Raw genomic sequence first — 24,120 nt, forward strand, 5'->3', positions numbered from 1 at the left:
AAGGCCCAAATCGGATTCATAGTCGAGAACCGAGCAAAAACTGAACAAAAGAGAATGGCATTCAAATAATTAAGAAAGGAAAACAACCGTGCGTCATTGTGATAGGTCAGAGAAACGGAAGATTTCTCTATTTACAAAAACATAAGAGATGAATCAGCTACGCAAAATGTACAAAAAACTAGGTTTCGCTCCATGTTGTGATATTGTATTTTTAAAGTATGGAGCTCTTGTGCGTCACAAAGACTTCCTAAATTGGTAAATCTCGCAGCTGGCAGGATTAGGGTTTCACTTTCAGCTTGGAAGATAAAAAGTAGGTCCCTTAACTCATTTGAATCACCAGGGAACGTAAGCCTTAGTCCGTGAAGAGCGAAAATTCACGGGGCCAAAGTGCGAGTTCAAAGCGAAATAACTAAAGCGTTGTTGCGGATCAACAAAACCCACGTGAGTAGTCTTTTTTCGCCGCTTATTTACATCAGCTTCTTTTATCAACGCAACAGCGTCGTGTCTTCACAAAACGTGCGAGAATCAACTTCTTAGCGGCACACCTAATACTTTTGGATGTACTATACGCTTGCCGCTAATGTTTACACTCGGCTGTTGTCGCGGTGCTTACAATGTGGTAACAATGAACGTAGAAAGCGATTTTAGCATATACCGTAACCACCACCCTCGATACGCCGGCCGCACCGGGAAGCCTGTTGTAGATATACAACGTTTTTACATTGCGCCCTCCCAACCTGTTGTCTTCAAGTTTTAAACTAAACTTTACACCATGCACAAACATCTTGACACATTACCTTAAGGTACGGTGCAAGTTTCCACACCCTTTAACGTATAGTAGAGGACCCTGGACTGACCACTACGCTAACCTTTCATCATCCCACCGAATACCCACTGCTCTTCTATTTACTGTCCTTACTGCGTTACTCTATATCGTGTAATTGTGGAACTGCCAGAAATCTCAAGAGCACACTCAAACCCCTTATCGCTCGACCAGCTTCCCGGGCCAATCCAGATTCCAGAAACTGCACTCCCCACACTGGGCTTCATATGTTGAAAAGAGCAAGCAGAAGCCGGGAAATGCAGGAATCAACACGCCATCCACATTACCGGAGTGTAAGAACAACCTTCGTATCGTTCCAATAAACATGGGCTTAATAAATCAGTCACACAATATCTAATCTTGCTTTCTTGCCGCCCCTCTGTTACCTGAATTACCAGATGTTGTCTTTTCATCCATCGCAAGGTCGACAGAACACTCTTTACTTTTCCCAGCGTTAGCAATGATGTCCTTCACGCTGGGTAATACAAACTTCGTTTACATTCCTACACGTCACTCTTATTGTCTTCTCATATTTCGTTTTGGTGACCTTAGCTTTGATTCCAATTGTTTTATACGGGCCCATGTGTCTGCATATAAGGTCAACTTCGGGAGTAGGCGTTACACAGGCAGCACAGGACCGTTCGGCCTGACTCAAGCCGGTGTAGTTTGCCCGGTGATTTTCTGTCCGGCCTTTTTCCGGCAGCCGTGTTCGGCCCGTGCCCAAATGTGGGCATTTTGGCCGTACACGTCCGTACTCCCATGGCTGCCCAACGGCCAGTGTCCGTCGGCCAGTCGACCTGCTTACGTTTGTATGGCCACATTCCAGCCGTAGGGCTCCGGCCATTCGAAAGCCACCCGTGTGCGGCCGAAATACGGCCAGCGGAGGACAGCCCAGACGCGGCCGTCGTACTCCAGCCGGGCTAAAGCTGTCGGAAGTTCGGCCATGCTACGGGCATTGGAGTTCAGCCACAGTACGTTAACTCTTCTGAGGCCGGGGGACGGCCACTGCACGAGGCGCAAGCAGATGACTCAGTCGCACTGTGCAGCAGCACAAACCCACCATTTTGTGTCCACTGCACCCACATCAAAGTGAGCCCGCACGCCATCACTAGCCATCCAGCCTTCAGCGCAGCCTCGCTTAATTATCAGCGTCCGTTGACAGCAAAATTAATTTGTTAAACAGTGCTCACAAATGGTCGTTCCTTTAATTGCTCTCCCTGTTTTCCTGTCGGACACAGAAAATATTCATTTCTTTGCAGAGCTGGAATAGTCCATATGGAATTGCCCATACTTGATTATGCCGCGGTAATCTGGGACCGATTTACTCAAATTAACATTCATAAAGTAGAAAAAATACAAAGAAGAGCAGTTCGCTTCATATATAACAGTTATGGACGAACCTTGGTAACTGAACTGTTAGAGCTAGCTTACCCTCACTTTCAGAAAGAAACCGCATATCCCTATTAAAATACCTATATCAATTATTTATCGGCATTACAAGATAGATATTGGAAAAATTATTTAATTTTCTTCAGGTTACGCCACTAGACAATGCCATGATCGTACAATAACTCCATTCGGTACCCGAAATAATTCCTTCAAATATTCTTTTTTCCCTAGAACTGTGCAGGATTGGAATAGTTTAAATAACCATCGAGTCACAAAATAATCTTTAGCATCTTTTGCCGCTGGTCTAGAATATCAGAGAAAATAATTTTACTTCTGTGCTAGCTTTGTTTTCTTTTCTTAAAATGAGAGTGTTGTTTCATCTGTGCGATTTTGTTACGTTTGTTTACGTTTGTAAAACGCAAGTGATGGTTCTTTGTTTGCCTTGTGTTATATGGCTGCCTACTATGTGAAATGTGAGTGACAGTTTCATCTGTTTGCATGGTGTTATATGCTAATATTTTCGTCTCTTGTACCCACCTGCTAAAATCCCTCCAGGGGATTGCAGTACCCATAAATAAATAAATAAATAAATAAATAAATAAATAAATAAATAAATAAATAAATAAATAAATCGATGTAATGTCCAGGTCCTGATATCTTCTGTGGGGCGGCTTACCTGTAATAAACGGGGACGGAGGGGGGGGGGGGGGAGGAGGAGGGGAATACTTAAGTGGGTTGAATTTTACAAAGATGAAAGTGCCGTTTTTAGCCAATTACTTTTAGGACAATCTTTCTCAACACTTTCATGCACTGACTAAATCAACTATTTTTACAACAGTTGCTCGACCAGTTCTGTTGCATATAAAACCGGCGCGAATGCCATTACGAGGCGTTTTGGTACTCCGCAAAACACTCAAGAGCATTCGATATAATTGTCTTGACTCGAAAAGAATGTCAAAATAATGCCATCAGAAGACGACATGGACGTCGAGCCCTTCCGGCTTTCATCGCAGCGGAAGGAACGGGCTGCGACGTCCAGGTCAGTAGAGAAGGCCAGAAAGCCCCTCCCAAGAGTCCAAGCCCCGAAAGACCCTACATAAATAATCCCTCTCCAGTAGCTCTAACACATCATAATGGGAAGAGAAAACATTGTTCAGTGGAACTGCAGAGGCCTTCTGAATAATCTTGATGACGTGTATGAGATTCTGCATGCCAATCAGCCAAGTTTAATGTGTGTCCAGGAAACACATCTGAATTCCAAACACACAAATTTCTTGAATAGTTACCTGGTATACAGGAAAGACAGGGATGGCTGCACACACTCTTCTGGCGGTGTGGCCGTAATCGCCCGCAAATCCTTAGCATGCCACCCTGTCACCTTGAACACCGTCCTTGAGGCTGTAGCCGTTCGCACAATAATATTTAATAGGTTGATAACGGTATGCTCCATAGACATTCCTCCTGATGTTGCACTTACGAGCTCCGACTTCGAGGCGCTGGTTGACCAGCTGCCCGAACCATACATCCTTACAGGCAACCTTAATGCTCACAACTCTCTTTGGGGCTCCTCCAGAACGGATGCCCGAGGTCGCCTGATAGAGAAATTCCTTACATCCTCCGGAGCATGCCTTTTCAACAAAAAACAGCCTACATACCATAACTTAGGACACAATACATACTCGCATCTTGACTTGGCTATTGGATCCGCAGTTCTCTTTCCATGTCTTGAGTGGGGAGTGGGCACGGACCCATATGGTAGTGACCATTTCCCCACTTCATTAACGTATATAGATACAGGCCCGAGCAGTCCATCTTCCCATAAAAGGTGTAATGAAGCAAGAGCTAACTGGAATACATTTACAGAGACATCCCAACTACACCACACATCCATAGGACACCTACACGTTGAAGAAGCTACCAAACTGCTCACGGCGCACATCCTCGACGCCACCGAAAAGTCCATTCCCCACGCCTCTGGTGCCCCGCGCAACCAGCGGAGGCCGTCGTGGAATGAGGACTGTAGGCGGGCGCGAGAGGCCCAGAACAAGGCGTGGGGTGTCCTTCGTCGGTCCTCCACGTCGGTTAACCTCATTTTGTTCAAACGGGCCAAGGCGTTAGGAAAGCGTGTGCGCCGTGAGGCGAAACGAGAGAGTTGGCACACCTTCTTGACATCCATTAATTCATACACAGACACACAGAAAGTCTGGACACGTATACGCAAGCTCAAAGGACAACAGACACACAGCCTGCCCCTGGTTAGCACAATAGGGGACACACTTGAAGACCAGGCTAACACGCTTGCACAACACTTCGAACACGAGTCCAGTTCAGCACACTACACGAACACTTTCATGAAACACAAAACATCTGCAGAAAAAAAGCCCTTACAAGACAAAGACAGATCAAAAACTTCTTACAACTCTGAATTCACTCTCTATGAGTTGGGGCTGCCCTGAGCTCGTGCAAACCTTCAGCTCCAGGCGCAGATAAAATTACATACACCATGATACAGCACCTACACCCAGACACTCTTGAAACACTCTTACACCTATACAATAAAATATGGCTTTCGGGGCACATTCCACGCTCTTGGAGGGAGGCCATAGTAGTGGCTGTCCTAAAGGAAGGGATGGATCCTTCCTCTCCCGCCAGTTATCGTCCCATTGCCCTGACAAGCTGCCTGTGTAAGCTCTTTGAGAAGATGATAAACAGGATACTCGTGTACTTCTTAGAGTACAATGGTCTTCTCGAGAGCTGCCAGGCAGGCTTCAGGGCGGGGCGATCTACCAACGATCAACTCGTTGCATTAGAGGCGTATATAAAAGATGCTTTCCTCCATAAGCAGTACTGTATGACAGTATTCTTTGATCTAGAAAAAGCGTACGATACCGCGTGGCGGTATGGCATCCTAAGCGACCTCAAGTCCTTCGGCATGGCAGGTAACATGATGAACACACTTGCCAGCTACTTGTCTCAAAGAACCTTTCGTGTGCGAGTTGGAACTGCACTCTCTAGGGTTCATGTGCAGGAAAATGGAGTGCCGCAAGGTGGAGTTTTAAGTTGCACCCTTTTTATTGTGAAAATGAATTCCCTTAGGAAGGCGCTGCCACCGTCGATTTCCTGTTCAATATATGTAGACAACGTTCAGCTCTCCTTCAAATCGTGTAACTTGTCTATCTGCGAGCGGCAAGTCCAGCTTGGTGTGAACAAGCTAGCCGGCTGGGCAGATAGCAACGGTTTTAAATTTAATCCAGGAAAGTGCACTTGTGTTCTGTTTTCTAAGAGGCGTGGCATTCGGCCGGATCCAGACATTCGACTCCACGGTGCCTCTATTCCTGTCAAAAAGGAACACAAGTTTTTAGGTATAATCTTTGACGAAAAGCTCACATTCATCCCACACATAAACAACTAAAACATAAATGCTTAAAAACAATGAATATCCTGAAGGTTCTGTCGCACATCTCTTTTGGTGCTGACAAACAACTTCTTTTACGTGTTTTTATCAGCCTAATAGGTTCACGACTGGACTATGGTAGCGTTGTCTATGGGTCAGCCACTAAAACATCCCTCAGATTGCTGGACCCTGTGCTTCATCTAGGGCTCCGCTTGTCGTGTGGTGCCTTCCAAACTAGTCCAGCTGAAAGCCTGTATGTAGAGTGCAACAAATGGAACCTACAACGTCAGCGAGGATCCACAGACCTCCTTTATGCTTTTGAAATTTCATCCATGCCTCACCATCCTTTTAAATCAGTTTTTCATGATACCTCCATGACTGAACTCCTATTAAATCGACCATCGTTCTCTGCGCCCTTCTCTTACAGAGTTAGAGAGGAAGCGTCAGAGCTTGCTGTCTCCTTTTTAGACACCATCCAAAGTTCTGTAACAGATTTCATAGCACCATGGCATCTCCGCCCTGTCTCATGCGACACATCGTTCACACATGTAGATAAAAACCGAGCTCCCACATGTGCAATTCAGCAGCACTTCTTGTACTTGCAGCAGAAGTATCATTATTCTGAATTTTATACGGATGCCTCTAAGACTTCCACCTCTGTGTCCTGCGCAGCGCATGGGCCCGGCCTTAATGTCACCAGAACTCTGAAGAATCACACTAGTATCTTTACTGCAGAGGCTTACGGTGTACTCCTTGTTGTCAATCATATACTTCAAAGCCACATCCCACAATCCATTATCTATACAGATTCCCTCAGTGTTGTGCGGGCACTGTCGTCAACAATGCCTTTGAAAAACTACGTTGTCAATCTGATCGTCAAGGGTATTATGTCGGTGTATACGTACGCAAATTTGAACTGGTTCTTTGCTGGGTCCCTGGCCACTGTGGTATAGCCGGGAACGAAGCAGCGGACCGAATGGCTGCTGCTGCTACACTCTTGAATGCAGTAGACATAACCACATTACCCTACACCGACGTGAAACCACACATCAGACAACAACTTCGCAAAACATGGCAAACACACTGGAGTGAACAAACAGACAACAAGTTACACGTAATAAAACCACACTTGGGACCATACACCACCGACACACGTAATAGATACACTGAAGTCGCCTTGGCTAGATTACGGATAGGGCACACTCATGCAACGCACTCGCACCTTCTCACGGGGTCTCCAAGACCTCTGTGCAGCAGGTGCGGAGAGGCCCTGTCCGTGATCCACGTCCTTATACAATGTAAGGCACTTGACGCAACACGACGCAAATACTTCCCACAACTACACACGCGACATATCCCACCACACCCGTCATACTTCTTAGGAGACGAAGCCATGTTTTCAATCAAACGCGTTTTCGAGTTTCTTACCGATGTAAAATTTTTACATCTCATTTCATATCATGCATGTTGACAACCTGGCCCTTTACACCAGTCATCTTCATTACGTTGTGTTTTACTTTGTTTATTTTTACTGAAATGTTCTACTTTTACTTACATGCCACTTTCATGTAATCACTGTTGTTTGCCGCTCTTTGCCCTTAGTCGGCCTTGCGCCATTAAACTCCAAACATCATCAATGTCAAGTTTTTGCCAATTTTCGTTGAAAAAAAATTTTCTACTGTATCAACTTTTCTGATCACCTTTCCAGGGCTGGTCCTAAGAAAGACCGAACGGGTACTTTCATTTTAAATATATTTTTCAGGTTGTTTTCATGAGTTACGTGCTAACAGTTAATAGTCTAAAGAGCTTAATTTTTCTCTAATGTCGTAGTACCTTAAAAAAAAATCTAGACGCGTTGCGAAGGACGCCGTGCTTTAGATTGGTGCAGTTGTATCCCTCTGTGTTCACGCAAGGAAAGGTTCTACAGTTTCTTAATTTGTTTTAAGCCAATAACATAGCAATGGTTGTATTCATACAGCAAACCTTGCATACCGCAACAAATAAAACAAAATATTTCATTGGTCGAGTTTGAATGTGTAAGGTTCATAACCCGTCGAAGGCGAACTTTCGGCTCCGCAATTTATTATTTATTTATTTACTTATTTATTTATTTATTTATTTGATACCTGCTTCACCTTTCATTGCATTAGACCAGGGAAATACATAACACTAAGCATCAAATTTGAGACCAAATAAAATAATTCTACAAAGCGCGGCGAAAATCGTCATTTTAAACAGTGAATACAATCGTCCGTAGAAGATAATTACACTCTCGTATTGATCTAAGTTAAATGAATCGCGCAAGGCGTCACCTTTAAAGGAAAGTAAATAATTTGCTTTAAGCAAGCGGTCCCACTTTGGGATATGTAGAATGGCGCTTGGATATACTTCTCACCGTCTATTCCAACATTCCAATGATAAACACTACGAAAAAATTTCAACCTGAGGTTTCGTCTGTGATCTTTCATGTCTTACCATTCAAGTTAACTTTTAGCTTCCCTCATGCTTAGTTGGCAGTGCCAATTACCTAGTACGAATCTTACTGCCTATTCTGTATGTTCTCGAGCGTATGAACCAGATCTTTGGTATAGGAATCCCAGAAAACACATGCGTACTAAAACATTGAGCGCACATGAGGGAGATACGGTTGTCCTTTTAAGTTAGATGGGGGTTCGCTGAAATCTTGCCACAGAAAGCCAAAAACACATGCAGCAGTAACTTTTATGTTGTGAACGTGGCTACTTAACCTCTAATCACTTGGTAAATAAACTCCTAGTTAGTTATATTCAACTGCCGTTCTTAACGCAGCGTAATTTACGGTATACGTATTCAATTGGAATAAAGGTTTTCTTGTAAAGGTCACGTTGACATACTTTTTAACATTCAAAAACATTTCTGAATGAGCGCACCAGGATGTTATTAAATTCGAATCATGTGGAAGGTATTCAGAATCACGTTCATTAGCCATAGTCCTGTAAACTACACAGTCATTCGCGAACATTTTGAACAAAGATTTCAGACAATAGTCATCATCATCACCAGCCTATCTACGCCCACTGAAGGGCAAAGGCCTCTCCCATTATTCTCTAATTACCCCGGTCCTGTGCCAACTGTGACCAATTTATCGCCTGCAAACTTGTTGATCTCATCTGCTACGCTTGCCTTCTCTAGAGATCCACTCTGTTACCCTTAATGACCAACGGTTATCTTGCCTGCGCAATACATGCCCTGCCCACGTCCATTTCTTCTTCCTAATTTCTATCAGTATGTCTTTAACACGCGTTTGTTCCCTGACTCACTCCGCTCTCTTCTTGTCCCTTAACGTTACACCTATCATTTTCCGCTCCATTGCCCTATGAGTCGTTCTCAAGTTAGGTTGAACCCTCTTAATGAGCCTCCAAGTTTCTGCCCCGTAGGTGAGTACCGGTAAGATGCAGCTGTCATACACTTTCTTCTTCACGGACAATGGTAGGCTGCTATTCATTATCTGAGAATGTCTGCCGTATGCACTCCACCCCATTCTGATCCTTCTTATTATCTCTGCATCATGGTTGGGATCCGGGGTCACAACTTGGCCTAAGTAGATATATTGTTTTACCTCTTCCACTACCTCGCCCCCTATCCCAAACTGCTGTGCTGCCCCGAGGTTATTGATCATTACTTTAGATTTTGGCATATTAATTTTCAGGTCCACGGTTCTACTCTGTTCGTCTAGTGCGGAAAGCATGCTTTGAAATTCGTCCCACGAGTTACTCAGCAAGGCAACGTCATCAGCAGATTCGAGGTTACTGAGGTATTCTCCATTAACCCTTACTCCCACCTGTTCCCAATCCAACGTTCTGTATACTTTTTGTAAAATGCTGTGAATAACAATGGAGAGATTGTGCCTCCTTGTCTGATGCCCTTCCTTATAGGTATTTTACTGCTCTCCTTATGGAGGATGATGGTAGCTGTGGACCTATATTTTTTCTGATGGAGGCGGAAAGCAAAAACGCCCGTGTGTACGAGATTTCGGCGCACGATAAAGATCCCCAGGTGGTCAAAATTAATCCGGAGCCCTCCACTACGGCGCGCCTCATCGCCTGCGTTGCGTCGGCGCGTTAAACCCCACAATCCATTGTAGATATTCTCTAGTATTTTTACATAATGCTCATCTAACCCCTGGTTCCGTTATGCCTGAATAAGTTCTAGGGTTTCGACTGAGTCAAATGCTTTCTCATAATCTATGAAGGCTATATATAGGGGTTCAGAATACTCAGCGCACTTCTCTATCACCTGATTGATCGTGTGAATATGGTGCATTGTTGATTACCTTTACGGAACCCTGCTTGTTCTTTAGGTTGACTGAAATCTAAGGTTGCAGAAATTCTCTTAGCGATTACCTTGGTATATACCTTGTAGACGACTGACAGTAAGCTGCCCGGCCTGTAATTTTTCAGGTCATTCATGTCACCTTTCTTATGGATTAGGATGATGTTCGCGTTCTTCCAAGATTCCGGTACACTTCCGGTAATTAGGGATTGCGTATATAGGATTTCCAGATTTTCAAGTACAATTTCTCCGCCATCCATCAAGATGTCTGCTGTTATCTGATCCTCACCAGGTCCTTTGCCCCCTTTTATTTCTTTCAAAGCGTTCCTTACTTCTTCGGTCGTTACTGGTGGGATGTCTATCTCCTCTGAACTGCTTCCTAGTTCGGCATTATCCTGTATGTCCCGGATACTGTACAGATCCCTATAGAACTCCTCGGCCACTGTGACTATGTTACCCTATTTGTGATGTCATTGCCTTGCTTATCTTTAAGTGCATACATCTGATTTTTCCCCACGCCAAGACGCCTCTTCACTGATTTCAGGCTACCTCCGTTCTTTACAGCGTATTCGATCCTCTCCATATAATACTTCCGTATGTCTGCTGTCTTACGCTTATTGAATAACTTCGAAATGTCGCTAGTTCTATTCTGTCAGCTGGGGTGGAGATTGTCATGGTTTGCCGTTTCCTAATTAGATCTTTCGCCTCCTGGGAAAGTTTACCACTATCCTGTCTAGCCATCGTGCCCCCGACTTCTTCTGCACACTCCTGATAATGCTTGTAAGGTTGTGGCTGCGTTCCTGTGTCGTAAGCTCGGCCTCCTCGGTAAGAGCTTAATATTGGTTCTGCAGCGCGATCCTGAATGCTTCTACTTTACGCCTTACTGTTAGCTCATTAATCGGCTTCTTTCGTACTAGCTTGTTACGGTCCCTCCGCAAATCTAGCTTAATTCGAGATCTTACCATACGATGGTCACTACACCTTACCCTTCCGAGCACTTCCACATCTTTCACGACGCCAGGGTTATCGCATATTATGAAATCTATTTCATTTTTATGGTCCCCATTCGGGCTCCGTCACGTCCACTTCCGGCTCTCCCGTTTACAGAAGAAGGTATTCATTATGCGTAGGTTATTCCGTTCTGCAAACTCAACTAGTAGGTCCCCCCTGCTATTTCTACAACCCAGACCATAGTTTTCAACTGCCTTGTCTCCAGCCTGATTCTTGCCTACTTTAGCATTGAAGTCTCCCATAACTACGGTATACTGTGTTTTTAGTTTATCCATTGCCGATTCCACATCTTCATAGAAGCGTTCCACTACCTGGTCGTCATGGCTGGATGTGGGGGCATAGCCATGTACCACCTTGACCTTGTACCTGTTATTGAGCCTAATTACAAAACCTACTTCCCTTTCGTTAATGCTATAGTATTTACCTGTGTTGCCAGCCATGCTTTTATTTACTAGAAATCCCACTCGCCAATTAACCCACAGCCATCAGTCTCCAGTGGATGCGAAGCAACTGACCACGGCGGCGGTGAGACCTGTGACGCAGCAAAGGGTGCCAAGAATGCCTGGGCCCAGACAAGCCGCCATTGGAATGTGAACCGGGCAACGTTTAACAAGAGAACCTTACCTAGTGAAGCGAGTCTAGAAGTATTGCTCGAGGAATTAAAGGGCATCAAATGGGATGTCATAGGGCTTAGTGAGGTTAGGAGGACAGGTGAAGCCTTTACGGTGCTAAAAAATGAACACGCTCTATGTTACCGCGTCGTCTAGAGGACAGAGGCCAATAGTAATAACATTTATATATAACAGAAACAAAAGAGGGCCCGCAACTGAACCTTTAGGAATTCCTGAGGTAACGGGAACATATCCGGACGAACAACCATTGAGAGCGACCGACTGCTATCTTAGAGAGAGATACTGGGCTGTCTATGAAATAACCGATTCATTAGCTCACAATGCACTAACAAGACGGTGATATGGAACATGGTCAAATGCTTTTTTTGTAGTCAACTACTTTAAGCTTTAAACTACTTTAAGCTGAAGAAGAAAGTGTATGACAGCTGTCTTACCGGTACTCACCTACGGGAAGAAACTTGGAGGCTCACTACAGGGTTCAACTTCAATTCAGGACGACTCAGCGAGCAATGGAACGGAAGATGAAAGGTGTAATGTTAAAAGACAAGAAGAGAGCGGAGTGGGCCAGGGAACAAACGTCTGTTAAGGACATATTAGTAGAAATTAAGAACGAGAAATGGGCGAGGGCAAGGCATGTAATGCGAAGGCAAGATAACCGTTCATCATTAGGGGTAACAGAGTGGATCCCTAGAGAAGACAAGTGTTACAGGGGGCGGCAGAAAGTTAGATGGGCAGATGCGATCAAGGCGTTTGCGGGGATAAGTTGGTCGCAGTTAGCACAGGGCCGGGGTAATTGGAGATTAATAGGAGAGGCCTTTGCCCTGCAGTGGGTGTACATAGGCTGGTGATGATGATGATTATTATGATGACTTTAAGCTTATCTATTCCTAGAACCCAATTGTTCGTGTACTCAACATGCTGCGTTGAGCAAGAATAACCGTACAAAATTCGTGTTTGCTAGGATGCTGGCGATTATGTTTAACCAAATGAGTCATATCCCAAGTAAAGCTAAGCTCACCTTCAAACACCGCAACTAAATTAACATCCTGGCTTCGTCATTGACAAAGCTCTGTTGTTATCGCAAATTTAAAATGACACTTTTTTCTAAATCGACAGTCATAAAATCTTATGAAGTAACAGTGCAGGGCACGAAGTTGAGCGTACCCATGCACGCGCTTAGCCTCTTCTACGTTTATCACCAACAAAATTTTGCAACATTGTTTTTTGCAGTATTATTGTAAGAAGAGTAGCCGCAAACTTACGATTTTGCCCGCCCTTGGCTTCCTTTGGGGGGAATTCCTTGGCATAGTGCCGGTTGAGATACTGCGTGGTGGCCGCTTTAAGGGCAGGTGTTTTGGGGAACCACCGCCATCTCGGGTCGGACATCTGCGCCTTGTCTATGTCTCCAATGCTCTTCATTTCTTCAGTGGGCGAATAGCCTCGAGCTGGTGCGTCGACGAAGCCGGCGGGCGAGGCGTGGTAGCGGCTATGACTGACGAGGCTTAGCTCACCCGTCGGTGTGGCACACTTTTCTTGTGGCAATAAATGACATTCCGATAGCCTAAAAGGTTCCCTGGTAATGTCCAGTGAGTCCTTGCACCTTGCCCGTTCACGTAGAACACTCATTACTGTTTGACAAACGAAGTTCAGTCGTTTAAAACGTAGAAACACCGAGCGGCCAAAAAAAACGCGTCTGCGTCGTTCGGCTCCCTAACGGCGTTTTCTTCACCCTGAGAAAAACCGGTCCTACACCGGCCCATATTTTTCCAACCAATAGTGCATGAGCTCCGGCGCCCAGATGCATGCCGCTATTCGGCTGTACGCCGCTTACAGAAAGAATGACGTATAACCTGATACCTTACGTGGGCTTGTCTCCTCTTGAACACCAGTCGCCAAATATTCTGCGGCCGTTTGCTTGTCGTAATTTGGCTGAGGACCGCTAACCAAATGAAAAACGCACATTCCGGGGCCGTACGTCGGCCGGTCTCCTTTATTATACCAGTTGCCCGAAGAAAACAAATATCCTGCCGCTGTACGTGCGGTTCACCGTTTAAAGAGCAAATGCGTGGCAGCCGCGCTCCGGCCGGTCTCCTTTCGAACACCGGCTACCACAAGAATACGGATATTCTGTGGCCGGTCGCTTGCCGTGCTTCGGCTGAACGCCGCTTCCCGAATGGGAAAGCGTATGCCCGTTCTCCTTCTCAACATCGGCAGCCGAAAGTGAACTGAATGTCTGGCAGCCGGGCAGCTGCCGTTGTGCGTCTGAACACGCGTGGCCGGAGAAATACTGAAGCGCTGGTTGCCGAATGTTGGCCGTTCAACGTGTGATCAGTGGCTGCCAGAACCTGGATGCTGGCCGGACACGCCAGAAAGCGGCCATAGACGGGCCTGTCTTGGGACACACTTTCTGTGTCGCCTGGGTCTATATAGCTTATCGAAACAGGCGCGCTTATAGGCGCAGGCTGAAATGTTTCGTCGTAGTTCGCGACCGATTCCTCCGCATCGCTTCATTAACGATTAACATTAACGATTCCTCCGCACTTCATCAACGTAACCCTCATCCGTGCATGGTTCCGCAGTGTCAGCATCTTCATCGGCACAAACGAAATCAACCCAGCCGAGGTCATGACCACCATGTCGAAGTAGATGGCTCGCTGCCACACATCGCCGCCGGATAACTTTCTCGTAATGGCGGGTGTCTCAAATTTCAGTTTATAACGTCTTCTGGCAGAATGAGTGATGAAAAACAGCGGGGGCTGCTTTTGTTTTGACTGGGCTTGCTGATAAGATATGATGGCCTTTCTTAACGTTTAAGTCACTTACAGTTGCATTCAGCAATGTGGTTTAAGTGCACAAGCTGCGAGCATCGGCTGACGCTTCACTGTTCGAAGCTCGAAGCGAGTCGATCTGTAATAGCTGAAAACACGACAGAAACATTATGGAGGGAGAAAGTAGTGCACCCCGCACATAATTTCACACCGCAGGTTGGTGTAATTAAAACTTTTTTTCGTACCTTTTTCCAGCAGTTTGGACTGGAATTTATTATGAGGGTATACGCTTCCCGAAATAGTAGTATTTGCAGTAGAACCTCACTCTTACGTTCCTCAGTGCTGCGTTTTCCCGGCTTCTACGTTGCTTTTGTCTAGCCCCTGCGCTGCTCACATAGAGTCCCATGTATAAATCCTCACTGCTACTTCGTGGCTTAGAGTACGTTCCCGGATCACGCGTCGCAATCTGACACTCCGAAGCCGCCCGGGAAACATGCGCGGGCGGCCATTTTGACGTTTGACGAGCCTTGGCCAGGCTTGGCTGCGGAACTGGCTGTATGAAATTACACGCAGGCGCGATTCGTCACCACTATGGTCCTATGTTACTCTATGGTATCACCATCATCATTGCGCATGCAACGGAAATTTCACTTCGGAATGTCGGATGTGCGTGCTTGCCATAAACACCCCCGGAAAATAGCAGGCGCTCTCGTCGTCATTCAGCGCTGCAAGGTTTGAGAACAATATTGAACTTGCAACTTTGAACTTTGTCGTGCCTTGATGGCGTGGCAAAAACTGGAAGAGCTTTCCCTTCAGGAAAAGCTTGACGTCCTACACGCAGTACACAAGCAGACAGCGCGTAAGAGAGCCGACATCGCTAGGGAGTTTTTATTGCCACGCCTGGTGTTTCCTAGCGATGGCAAAAAGCGGAATCCTACATTATCGAGTTTCTTAGGGTTGGAAAGTCAAAGTTGCAGAAATACATGGTTGCAAGTTAAAGCTAAACTGTTATAATTTTCGAAGGTTTTCTCACGGTTGCGTTTCCCTGGTGACGTTTTGTTTTCCCGGCCCGGTGAAAAACGTATTAACGGGGTTCCACTATCGTAATATTTAAATTTGTCTTCGGGCAAACTTGAAAACAAATTCTGCTTCAACATGACAGAAAAAACGTCATACACACAGTGCATATCCAAGAAATATTAAAGAAACGCAATATTTTTTTTACTCATTCATAAGACAAAATTCTGAACTCACTGCGCCAAGTGTAAGAAAAACTAAAAAAAAAGTAGTAATTTATCTCGAGGGCCCCTATTATAAAAAAAACATGAATAGTACTGGAAAACCAACTAATAGGACCCTCCTGCTCTCTCTTTGACCGTACAACAACCCCCTTAAAGCTGAAGGAGCGACTTTCTTACAAATAAAAAGGTCAAATTGCAAATGGCACAAGTTTCGTTAAAAAGGTAGTGCACAGAAGCAGTTTGTTTTGGAATCCCGTGCTTAGCTTTAGTAGTTCCAATCCGACAGGGATATCAAACAAACGGTGCATTTGGGTTCTACTTGGCTTCGCAGAACTGACCAGTTACGTTTTGCAATTTAGATAACGTTTTACTCGCCTGGAAAATAAAGCGGCCAGCATCATTCTGAATTCCACAAAGCAAGGATTTATCATTGCATGAAAGAATGTTATTTGAAACAAAATTGGTTTTCATTTGTTCTGATTTGTAATCTAGTTTGCTGTTACAAATAAGTAGGCTTGTACTATTAACGGTTTAAATACCCTCGTATAATTGTGGTATAATCATAACGCGCAGGGTTACATCGAATGTACAAGAGGCGCTAGAAATGGGCTCAGCTTTTGTGACCTGAGGAAGTTTCATTATAGCGAGAGCTGATGGTTTCATTCTTTCGAATTACATACCGATTAAAATTAACAGTAAAGCAAACAAGCTAATTACACTTGCAAATGGCTACTTGTGGTGTTGCTTTAAAAATGTAGGCCTAAATAGCCTGGGTGTAATAGGAAGTTCATTAACATATTAATATAGTACATACAGTTATAACCGCACTTTTGTTGAACCGGGCCTCAATAATATCAAGGGCAGATGTGTCGTCCAAGATAATTAGCCGCGAGTTCACGTGTCAAAAAACTTCCGGGTGTGTTGACACTGCCACTAGAGTCAGCGATCTGAACCGAACGATTCCAAATGACACAGCACAAAATCGCACATAAAAGAATATAATTAGCGGTCGAGTTTACGAGCAAAAAACTTCCGGGTGTGTTGACACTGCCACTAGAGTCAGCGATCTGAACCGAACGATTCCAAATGACACAGCAGAAAATCGCACATAAAAAAATATAATTAGCGGTCGAGTTCACGTGTCAAAAAACTTCCGGGTGTCTTGACACTGCCACTAGAGTCAGCGATCTGAACCGAACGATTCCAAATGACACAGCACAAAATCGCACATAAAAAAAATATAATTAGCGGTCGAGTTTACGTGCAAAAAACTTCCGGGCGTCTTGAGACGGCAACTACAGTCCAGGCGGCGATCTGAACCGAAAGATTCTAAGTGACATGGCACCAAATCGCTCAGAAAAATTAGATCCGCCATACCTTACAACAGTAACGTGATTATGCATTTTATTTCACGATAAAAACCCTACAAATACTCAGTCAGGTATATTTTTTACTGCGCTTCGAGAACCAAACTGCATTTCTCTTCAAACGCACCGGGGATATTAGGCGGTGGCATTCTATTATTTACCGGTTTGAGAACTTCTCGTATTCTATTAATACTAATTTTACTAAGTAATATCTAAACGCTTTTCATAAGTAGTAATAGGCACTATGAAAATTATTCAACTGTTTGGGTCTGAATTAAAAAAAATGTCGTCTGAAGGTGTAATTTTAAATGCTCCTTCAGTCCAACAACGACGATGATTATACGCTGAGCCTTCTCGAGATGCATTCCTTGGTTTGCTGCTCCCACACTGCAAATATGTGCTACTCTGGAGGTATCCACCACTTTTGTATGGTTCATTTCAGAAGCTACGTGTAGAAGTGTAGTGGTTAATTTCTGTCAAAAATCCGCCCACAGAGGACGCCTAACTCACCGTAAAACGGTCTTTCGAAGGACATTTCCGTCTGCCCTCTGGGCAGGTAAACCCACAAGGTCCCGACGCCTATTGTTCCTTTCCTGCACTATGCCTTAGGCGCCTTCAGTGGGCAACTGTTGGCAACACTGTAGCCTTTACAGTTCCGCACGCAGCTTTTAAAATGACTACAGTAACTCTAGGGTATCCACGCTGTAGTTCCAACGTTTTGCGGTTCGGGTCTGCGGCTCCGTGAATTGGTACCTGCTGCTGCTCTGTGTTAAGTGAATACTTTGTCGAGTGGGTGCAGGTTCAAGGTGTTCTCCTGAACCTCTACAACAAAATATGGCTTTCGGGGCACATTCCAAAATCTTGGAGAGCGGCACTAGTAGTGGCTTTCCTGAAGGAGGGGACTGCCGCATCCTCTCCTGCCTGTTATCGGCCACCTGACGTTCTAAAACTCAAAATGCGAGGTTAGGCCTTTGTTCATGCGTCCAACAGCCTTACGGCACGCAGGGCAACGTCATTTTCATCGTACGTCAAGCTGTGCGTAATGGCTGTCGACGTTCGTCTCAGATCATGACGTTAGGCATTTGTACGTCGCGTCCTCTGCTGCACATCGACCCTTAGAGGGGAATCAAGGGGGGTTGGGGGGGGGGGGGCTAACTCAGCTGTCGCCAAGCTTCACAGGGAAGAGTTTTAACTTTTCTTAGCTCAGCCACGACAATCGCATCGTCCAAGAAAGATGCCTTTCATGAACTGGGTTTTCCCGTACGGACATCATCAGTAAGAGGCTGAAAGCTTCGCTGTACAAGATACAAAAAAGAATACATTGATTTGTGGATCTGAAGGAATGCGTGATCATCTCATCCCTTTTTCTCGAGAACTTGAGGCTCAGCTCGTCGCACGCGCCTCATTCCGGTTGCACAAGTCTGCAACATGGCGTTTCTTGCACAAGAATCGTACACCATGTCAACCTCACTTGTATGGGTTCATATGAGTTTTCTCAAGTTCCCGCATGAGCATTGTTAGGAGGCCAGTGAAAATGTAGGGGTTCTTCATTATTGGCAACAGATATTATAAGCCCCAAAGTATTTGCAACAAGGCAATCTAGAGGGGTGAGCAAAGGTCCCGAAAATGTTACCCAGTAGGAGACGGAGCACTCCAGACTTGATGGATGTTTTCATACGGCAAGGTAACGGCCTAGTCAACGGCTCACCGGTCGAGACAGCATAATGCTGACAACACTGGAATCCCTAATATATGCGAAAGATATAATAATTCGCTAAAGAACGCTCGCTTTTTGTCTCCGGAACGTAAGTACTATGTCGTTTTTCTGGTAAAACCGATAGAGTGAATGTTTCTGGCAGAAACTTTCTCTTGAATGTTTTTTTCCTTTTGCAGTAGAAGTGCCTTTTCCCATTCTAGTGACAGTTTCTCACAGAAAGGGCTGTTTGATCATTCCTTCGTTAACCAACAGTCCCCGGGTATTGCGGCAATTTTTAGTGTGTTTGCTTCTCTAGGTTCGCCATAAATCCGGCGTACACTGGGCATTCTAACGCTATTCGTGAAGGGGCTCCCAAAATAATCACTCTTGTTTCGGACCATGGAGGCCGGAAATCCAATAAAATAAAGCAGCTCCAGTCAACGTGGAAGCTGCCAAGTTCTGAGCAGTTATGCTGCAGAGTGGCTCTCGCGCCCTCTTGTGACTAGCTTCAGTATCAGCCTGGCGTTGATACCGAAAATCGTCAAGAGAGGCCGCCGCAGTCCCTGAAAAGGTCTTTAAAGATACGCACGGTTGCGTTTTCATTAATTTGGGGTAGTTGTTGATTTTTTCTGATTATGATTTTTATGATTATGATTTGATGATCTGATGATTTGTTCTGATTTTACTGCATTGTGTCCTTATTGGTGTACTTTCCCGCCTATTTGTGTATTGTGTACTTTCCAGCCTATCACTGTTCCGTAAGCTTTATTACCACGCGTCACTTCGCGATCGAGCCATCTCCCGTCATTTTTCCTCGCCGAGACCACTCCTACAAAGTTAAACGCATAAATTGGCACTCATCTGTCTTTGCCCGGTCCTACCTCCCACGTACCGTAGTCGAATAGAATTATCTAGTTCCATATTGCCTCTCAAAAAGACAACACGAAATTCCAGGAGCTAATCCAAGAGCTAACCTAACAGTTTGCTCTCATTTTTGTGTTTTTCTTTTCGGTCCTTCAAAACATGCGCTGAACTTTTTTGTTTTTGCACTGTATTTTCTTTTTTGTTGTTCTTGTGCTGATAGGTTGTACGTCGTGTCGTGCTTGAGTTTGAACCATTTGTATTATGTCCCACGTACTATACTCGAATCTAATAATCTAGTCTGATATCGCCTCTCAAAAAGACAACACTAAATTCCAGAAAATAGTTCATAAGCTAACGTAACAGTTTGCTCGCATTTTTGTGTTTTTTCTTTTCCGTCCTTCAAAACATGAGCTGAACATTTTTGTTTTTGCAGTGTATTTTCTTTTTTGTTGTTCTTGTGATGATAGGTTGTACGTCGTGTCGTGCTTGAGTTTGAACCATTTCTATTATATCCCTGTCTTTTTTGTTGCAACCCTGTATTGAACTTTGCGCTATCACTTTTTTTCAAGCTTACAGTATGTATTCATTTGCGTTTACAGTTTAAACAGTGCGGCGTCTTTTTGCTTAATTTTTTACCCGTACTTTTATTGCGCTAATACTATACGTGTGCTCTGTAACCCTCCCTGTTCTACCCCCTCTAGGGTGCATTTGAAGTACTGTGAATGATTAAAAAAAATTGCGGCCTAGCAATGGTAGCCTCTCCTGCAAGGGCGCAGCGCTGACTTCACCCGAAACACTGATATATGACTGAGTGGGCCTCGGTGGCGCAATCAGATTCGCATCGTCTTTGTAAAACGATTCGCTCACGTTAGATCCCGACCAGGGGAAGCGGTTTTCTTTTCTAAGCCTTTGTTTGTATCGTGGAGCCGTCACGCCACGCCCATTTCGTGTGCGTGACACCAGACGGCCTCAAATATTTCAAAGATTTATTTCCTCAGAAGCACAAGGAGGCAGGCCGGGACTAAAGGCTACAAAGCCTAACAGAGGCCGGAGCCCCCTTTGGTATAGAACAGTAAAGAACCGAAATCAAATGAACAGGCAATTCTAATGTCTGAGTAATAAAAAAATAAAGCCATTCCACTCTATGTGAAAGCTGTTAGAAGAGCAGAGAACTGATTCGCCATAATGGGATGCAGGGCCGTTATTCGCTCACTGCTGCATTTCAAATTTTCCGCTTTCGCAGTGCTCGCGCGCCCCCTGCCAGAAACTGCGCCAGAGGGATTTCTGTTTTTTTTTATTGCCATACTTTGACACACACAAACAAAACACTACACTCTTAAAAACGCTAGCCAGCACTTGACTAACAGAGCAATGGCTAAAATTGTTTCATGTTTGTTAATGTTTCAAACACGGGCAACCATTCCGGAGGCTCGGGCTGAGCCCTCCACACTTCAATAATCAGACGAACAGACTCAGAAAAGTACTCTTTGGACCGTTTGGCATCGATGTCGGGATGGCGGATGGCCATGCGCGATTTCCAAATGCCGTGCAGGGCCAGAACCATGACGAGGTCATATGGTACCCCATCCTCGCTTTGAATGGGTAGAAACCTGTCTGTTCATTTAGCGCTTGCTTTATTTTTCTTATCCTGGAGCTGTTTGCGTCATTTCGAACGTGTAATTTTTTTCTTGCGGGGATGTAGCCCTTCTGCGGCATTTTGAACGCGCCATTATTTTTCTTGCGCGTCTGAAGCTTTCTGCGGCATTTCGAACGCGCCATTTTTTCTTGCGCGGTGAAGCCTGTCTACGTCATTTCGAACGCGCCTTTTCTTTTTTTCGCGGCCGCTTTTTTCGCTTACTATTGTAGAAACCAACCCAACGAGCGTTCCTAACTAAATGAACGCCGTGGTTGCCGGTTATATACGCAGATTTGCCTGAAATGTACCTGGAGTTTTCTTTGCTCTAAATAACGGGGAGTTGTACGACAAGCATAAGCGGTTCACGAGGTTTGAACGGTTATGACTATTTCAACCGCGTGGTTTTCTAAGACTCAGCGTGGCTCCCTCACCACGGTACAGAAGGGTCTACTTGGGTCCGTTATCTCACTGCGCCACCTGATTCGGGCAGTCGCATCGACCACTAGCGAGCTAAGACGACACGGCGGGCCCTTAAAGTGTTCGGCACTTAATACAAGCAACATGTAGAGCACCGGACATAACGAACAATATGGGATAGTTACATTAGAGTACCAATGACTAAAGTAAAAGAATCGTGATTGCGTTTTAAAGACAGAAGTAACTACAAAACCTCCGCCTCACGTTATCCCACAAGCGCTGCATACTTCTGGAAATCAAGGGTGCTTTCGATAACGTCTCACAATCGGCAATATTATGAGGACTCGCATCTCTCGCGTACGCGTAGCTGTGCTGGAACCTATTCTATTAAACATCGCAAAGATAAAATGTAAAGACGTAGATTTTTTGTAGACACACCTAAAAGGCTGAAAAGTCACTGGTGGGGCCGCAGAATGTGAACAGGCACTTTTTTATCAAATTGGGAAGCCGGAAAAGCGGAGGGAATAGCGGATTTTTCGCATGGTGTCTATGCATGTTTTTCAGCAGTATTGGTGACCCTGTTGAGGAGTCTCGTTTCCCCAATTTTGAAGGAAATCGAGACCTGGGTCTTTTATTTCGATTTTTCAAGGTGCGCATTTTTTTCAAGAAAGCACAGCACTCAAACTTTTTGTGCGTTTATTTTTATTTTTTCAAGTCAAGTGATATTTTACTGATATGTTACAAATACTTGGTCGTCATTGCCTACCACGGGTTGGTGTCAGTTACAGATATGGAAATAGGGACCGTCAAAGCTAGCGATAATCTGGCGTCTGGCGCCAATTCACATTTTTTTCGTAATTTGTTCTGGTCACGGCATAACGCAAAATTTGTTTTGACCTGTTTGTCATTTTGGTGTAGTTTTTATATTAAAGCAAATTTTAGTCGGAACAATCAAACCTTGTGGTATGCAAAATGGGAAAGTTGAAAAAAGCTACAGCCGCCGCAAAGTGCGCGCCTCCAGCGCCACCTTTGCAATTTCTTTCCCGCGAAGTGCGCGCATTAGAGGACAGCGAATTGCAGTTTTAAGCTATTCTCTGGCTTGCGCATAACTCATAAGAATTTGTGAAAAAACAAAAAATGCGCGTTTACACGCGTGTTCGTTCTCCAATAGAATCATCCTTCTTTCTCTATTGTAAGAGATGTGTTTTTTATGCAGTTGTATTCATTTAGGTTAGTTCTTAACGTAGCCTGAAATTTGGGAGCCATCGTAATGGGCAGTGGTGAAAATCCCTGGCTTTACAGAGTTATGCGAACCGCCCGCGAAGAAAAAAACAGAAAAAAAAGAGCCACCGACGAGCTTTGAACCTTGAGTACCCCCCCTCCCCCCAAAAGAAGCGGCTATATTATAACAATAAAACGATTTTTTGCATTATAAAATCGTTTGCAAACCTTAAAATGCGGTACAAGCACCTGCATTCATACCGTCGAAGAATTGGAAATACTCTGACCCCCTATCTTTTCTTGGCGCCTTAATTTCTAAGCTACCATCTGCTATGCCCCGATTTCAGTGACACAAAGCTCTCGCGAGCATAGTATAAGTTCTTTACGCACTATTCTGCTACAGAAAACATGTGTCCTCACCATAATGGTATTTGTTGAATTTTTCGGCAGGATGCGGGGGGTATTAGGCCTCTGTGTTTGGAATACGGTGCAGTCTTCTAGCTGCGGACCTGGTCTAGGTCTAGGCTTTAATGGGACGAAATGTGATGACGCGGCCGCCGCGACGTGTAGAGGGCAAAGCCTAGTTCGGAGGAGACCAAGTGCCACGCACACGCCGAACAAGCTAAAAAAAACATTTGTAAGAGACGCCTATACAAGCAAAGCTTTTCTAAAGTACGAATTCTGGTGCCAATGATTTTACTTGTCAACATTGTTGAGCGAAAATAATATATTAAACACATGTGAGGGGAGACACCAATACGTAAGATATATTTGCATATTTCTATTACTTAAAAATAAATGGCGGCTTGATTGTCGCAATTCGCAAAAAAATGGTGAAGAAACTAAAAGCGCTCGCAGCGCCCCTTCGCGGCAGTGTTCCAAGTTCAAAAGTAACAAAAGCTCCAGTACATGGCGCGAGAAAATGAACACTGTAAAAAATACCCTGGAATAATGAATATGCACACTAATTTGTTCAACTAAAACCAGTGAATGGTGAGTTCTGCGACAGGAGCATGGAATGCATTTAGTGGAACATTTGAACCCAAATTGCCTTTTCCGTATAAAAGCGCGCTATCCACGTATGTGTATTGCAGGCAGGTGGGGCTACCGGAGGGCAATGCGGCCAATGACTTAAGTGGGGTGCGTAGATTGGTGCCGAGAAATTTTTTGCTTTCGTTCCTGAGATTAGGGATTGCTTAGCCTTCACGAGCGACGAAGATGGGAGAAACTGCCAAAAAACAAAGATAAGACACCGAGGAAGCGATAACAAAACAATTCAAATACAAATGCTAGGAAGTAGAAACAAAATAAGGTAACTGATCTACAAATGCTTACCCCGGAAGACTTTCT

At 44.7% G+C, this 24,120-nt stretch overlaps 1 long non-coding RNA gene across 1 annotated transcript in view; it reads left to right on the top strand.

The window, feature by feature from the left end:
• The first annotated feature begins 232 nt into the window (after positions 1-232).
• The window catches only part of LOC144161950 (uncharacterized), a 115,433-nt gene continuing 91,545 nt past the window's right edge, over positions 233-24,120 (top strand). Inside the window, exon 1 of the long non-coding RNA XR_013320539.1 lies at positions 233-441. This is a non-coding gene — a long non-coding RNA (uncharacterized LOC144161950). The remainder of the gene's footprint in view (positions 442-24,120) is intronic.

This window comes from Haemaphysalis longicornis, unplaced genomic scaffold (assembly GCF_048455015.1).
Source record: "Haemaphysalis longicornis isolate Haplotype H1 unplaced genomic scaffold, Haemaphysalis longicornis Haplotype H1 scaffold_12, whole genome shotgun sequence".
In the NCBI taxonomy this organism is placed as follows: domain Eukaryota; kingdom Metazoa; phylum Arthropoda; class Arachnida; order Ixodida; family Ixodidae; genus Haemaphysalis; species Haemaphysalis longicornis.